Genomic DNA, 5,121 nt, shown 5'->3' with positions numbered 1-5,121 from the left:
AGGCTGAGTGGAATATTTTTTTGTGTTAAATTTGCAAGAAACAATTACAAAATACATAAACTAAATACAAAATAAACAAAATAATTCTTTGAATGGAAATTATTTTCCATTCTACTTGAAAATTTTTCAGCTGTTTGCAATTACATCTCTTTCCACAATCATTTAATGACAGTAGTTTCCCCATGGAAAACAATGAAGAAAACTTGGTCTAAAATGTCAAAAATTGCCCAGGGGGAAAACTAATTAAAAAGTGGCATTAAAAACACACTTTATCAGTTAAATGTACTTGAAAAATGTTATTGAATGCTATGTGCTCGGGAAAAATAAAAAAACAAGAGAACACTGATTGATGCTTGTGAGATACAATCCAGCTCACCTTTTTCAATAGGTGAATAATGGAGAAATGCTTTTTTTGCAGCTTCAGCTGTACAGAAAAGCAACTTCTGTCTTACATAGGACCTTTACATAGAAAACTTGGCTAAGCTTAATCAAAATAAAAATAATAATAATAATAATAATAATAATAAAAGCTAGTGCCATAAAGCATCTCTCATGCATAGAAGAACAGGTAACCAACTGCCAAAGCAAAAATTAAGCACATTTTCATATCTGGTCTCTTAAAACACTATTATTTGTTTCTGTAACAAATGCAGAAAAAATGTGTCACTCTGGAAAATAAATATTTTAATTACTCATATCAGATTCACATTAAAAAAAAGCAATATTTTAATGGATAACGAAGTCAAGTGCACTTAACCCACATAAAATGTGCCATGAACTGGAAGATTTCACAAGCCATGATAAGGCGTTGTGTAAAGTATCTACCCATTAATTTATTTAAATGTCATCTGACCTTTTATTAAATGTACAATTATCTAAACAAACTGAATAAATGGCCATGTTCATGGTGATAAATGAAATCTGGTGAAATTATTGATTAATAAAGATTTATTTTTGTCTATCAACTATTAGCTACCCAACCATAACATTTGCTTGTCAGTTTATGCCCCAGCATTGGAAAGGTAAATAAATTAATGAGTAGCTACAGATGTATGTGCTGTACATGGTGAACACTGACATGCTGTTAGATTGCTGTAAAATAAAATTGTGATATGAAAAAGCATTTTTAACATTTAATCAGTATGTAATTTGTAATATGATATCTAACATCGTTAGAAAAGATATGACTTCATAACTTAATATTTAATTTCTTGCAGATAAAAAGGAAAGAAGTCACTTTAACTTTGTATTCTTTATTTTGGATTGGCATCAGTACATAATTAATAAAAACTAGGCGCCCACTGTACATTCTAAAATATATTTACATTGGCTTTTAAATTCACTACAAAAAAATATATATTTTTTTAAATTTACAGATAAATCCTTTTTCCTGAATCCACAGGGAGACACAAACTCACTTAAGCAAAGGGAGCAGGGCACTTGGCTGGAACTGATCAGTCCCCTCCTGTGCCAATTTAACCTTCCTCCTTAAGGAGCTAATTTTCACATAGCAATGCCGAATAGGAAAGACATAAAAAAAGGGTAAATCAAAAACAAGTAAATAGGAATAACATGAACCACATCTGAACAGGAGATAAAAATTAGTACAGATTGAACAATGCAGAAAGACATCACCACCAAGCAGGACACTGTCATGTTACTCCCACCCCTCATGGCTTACAGGAAAGCAATTACCCTGTCCAGTTAAGAAGGGCGCAGATTCAAATGTTGGCCGTTATGGGTGGGAAGCTAAAAACTTTCCTGATGTAACTCTCTTCCATAGAAGAAAAAATATGCACACAGTAAAATGTTGTGAAGCTGTTTTAAGACGGCCATGTGGTAACTCTACACATTTCTGCAAAGCCCAATACCTCTAGGCCTGAGAAAGAACTATAGACTGCATTTAGTCAGTTGTGACCCTGAGAGTGGGTGACTTGCACACCTGAACATCAGTATGATAAATCATCTCGCACACCCACCATGAAATTTACAGTGTGAAAGCCGCTTTCCCTTCTTGGTCTTCTGGGGACAGTGGAAAAGACCGGTGCATAGCAAGTATATCTTCAAAGAATATATTTAAAACCATGTCACCAAGGAGAGAAGACAGATAACATATGGATAAGGAGAGAATGATCTCCTGATTTATATAGAAGTCTGAGACAATTGGTAGGTAACAAGGATTCCTTACATTAATACTTTATTCTCATGGAATGTGGTAAATAATCGGATCAGATATAACACCACCCGATCTAACACCCGGAGAGAAGAACAAATGTCAAAGAAGAATGCTATGTCGAAGGACAGAACCTTAAGGTCAAATGGGTTCAGTGAGAGAGCTGAACGGTCAAAATGAATGGGTTGCTGCACCAGTTGATAGAAAGAAGGGTCAATGTGAGTCACCCCCTGAGGGAAGGTCTTCACTTCAGGGGAAAATGCCAGGGACGTCTGAAAAAGCACCAACAGTGTTAAGATTTGCCACTTCAGATTGCTGGGAGCCAGCTGTGTCTTCAAGGCCCATTAATGTGAGGTTCCTTCGGTTGCTGAGAGAAGATCAGGTTGCAGTGTCAACAGTGTCAAGTCTTCTCTGTAACCTCAGGGTGCTGGACAGTGCTCTTTACAGCTTCAAGGCCCAGGGCAGTCCTCTGTGGAACTTCTAAACTGCTCTGTCAGAGGTCTCTGAGAGGACTGCCACTGGAACTTCAGTGTCACACTCCGCTCCCCAGGTATCTCCACCCGAGCCTCAAAGCACTGATTCTCATATTAAATCTCTTCTTGGTACAGGTTGTCAGCCAGGCTTTACATCTGTGATTACTTCACCTGTGGTTTTAGTCAATTCGACTATTGGCCAGTCCTCCTTTATAAGGCTCCTCCTTTCACCTATCCTTTTCTGGTTTTTCAAGTCTACACCTGACCTGGTTAGGTTGCCTGTTCCCGTTGTATCTATTCTGCTTATTTGTTTTCCGTTCATCTGTTGTATTTCTGTGATCAACGTCCGCTAAGCTACTCTGCATACACCGCTGAATGCTGCTACTCTTTCCACATCCCTGTGGTAAGCCGTGGGTCATCGTTTGCTGCATACTCGGAGTTCGCTGATCTCTGCTCACCTGTTCCACTCATCTGTGGTAATTGCTGTGATCAACGCCTGCTATCCTACTCTGCATACACCGCTGAATGCTACTACTCTTTTCACATCCCTGTGGTAAGCCGTGGGTCATCGTTTGCTGCATACTCGGAGTTCGCTGATCTCTGCTCACCTGTTCCATTCATTTGTGGTATCGCTGTGCTCTATGTCCGCTAGTTCTCCTACATGTACTGCTGTCTACTGCTGAATTTGTTCACATACTTGTGGTAAGCCGTGGCTCATCATTGCTGTATTTCTGATTCTACATTCTATTTTACTTTTAGTGGTACTCGCTGTTGCTAATGCTCACTATGTATCAGCTTGAACTGTTAACTCCATTGACTGTGTCTATTCTCCTGTACAACAGTCGTGCTCCATCATCCACAGTATTCTCTGCACTCCAGTGAACTTTGTATTTGTATTTCACTTCCTAGGAGCCCTTGCTGTTGTCTACACTCATTATGTATTCTGCCTACATTGTGGAACTCTGTTGATTGGTTCTATCCTTCTGCACACTGCCGTGGTTCATCATCTGCAGTGCATCCTGTACTCCATTGAACTTGCATTCATGTTCCACTTCTAAGTGGTAATAGTTTTATTATTAACCGATACCTGAACTGTATCTCTCTGTATGCTGTTTAGATCTGTTCTACCATCTGTCACACTGAGAACTTCCCTGGAGGCCCACGACCTGCAGTGTGGGAGCCGCTAAGTCCAAATTCCTTTGCGGAATTCCCTGGTGAATACCTTCTACCCTGTTAGACTTCGCGCCTCTAGGGGAGTCTAGCCAATCCCAGTTAAGAGAGCAGGATCCCACTCGCATGCAAATCTGACATTCAGGATGCACTGCAGTTGTCACTGAAGCCTGAGGACAAAGGTACGTCTATTCTGGAACCTCTGGAATCATGTCACTCTTCTCTGGAACCTCAAGGTGCTGGGCAGTGTTCTCTGCTATCTCAGGGCAGTCCTATCTGACAACTCTAAACTGCTATGCCAGAGGTCTCTGTGAGGACTGCCTCTGGAACTTAAGGACATAGTGCACTCCTATACGAAGCCTTAGGACACAGCTTTGCCCTTCCTGGGACCTCAGGGCACATTACAGTCCACTCTGGAAACTCAGCGTGCATGCTTTTCATTTTTGAAAATAAAGGATGCAGGGAAGTTCTCTCTGAAAGCTCAGAAAACAGGCAAGCTGTCCCAAGTTTCTAGTGCTATCCGCTTTGGAATCTCAGGCAATCCTCCTGATCTGTAATGTCAGGGAACAGGCAAATCTTCTCAATCCACAGGATGCAAAGCATGTGTCTCTGGAGAGCCATACTTGTGGCCATGCCTTATCCCCAAGAAGAGGTTCAACACCCCCCCCCCCCCAATGCCCTCTTTACCTCTTCTTGGGGGTATGGGGGGGAATTCATTTATAAAAACAGCATTCATTACTTTAAATTTTTTATCAAATACCTGTAGATACTAGCATGAACATTTCAAAAAATGATAACATACAGTGTTTTAAAGTAAGATTTACCATATCAACAGTCCAATCCTGTATGGAACCTAAGGATCCAGGCTTGTCCTGTCTCAAAACTCAGTATGCAAGGCACTCCTAACTTGAACCATAGGTGGCAGGAAAGTCTTCTCTGTAACCACAGGGTGCTGGACAGTGCTCTTTACAGCTTTAATGCCCAGGGCAGTCCTCTGTGGAACTTCTAAACTGCTCTGGCAGAGGTCTCTGAGAGGACTGCCACTGGAACATCAGGATGCATTGCAATCGTCTCTGAAGCCTCAGGACACAGGTACGTTCTTTCTGGAACCTCTGGGAGCCTTTTAGTCATCTATAGATCCTCAGGGTGCTGGTCAGTGTTCTCTGCAATCTCAGGGCCCATGGCCAGCTTGACTGGAACCTCTAAACTGCTCTGCCAGAGGTCTCTCAGAGGAATGCACTAGAACATCAGTATGCACTGCAATCGTCTTTGGCAGTGTTCTCTGCAATCTCAGAACCCATGGCA

Source organism: Mixophyes fleayi, chromosome 5 (assembly GCF_038048845.1).
Source record: "Mixophyes fleayi isolate aMixFle1 chromosome 5, aMixFle1.hap1, whole genome shotgun sequence".
Lineage (NCBI taxonomy): Eukaryota > Metazoa > Chordata > Amphibia > Anura > Limnodynastidae > Mixophyes > Mixophyes fleayi.
The sequence above is the reverse complement of the archived record's forward strand: the minus strand, read 5'-3'. Positions refer to the sequence as shown.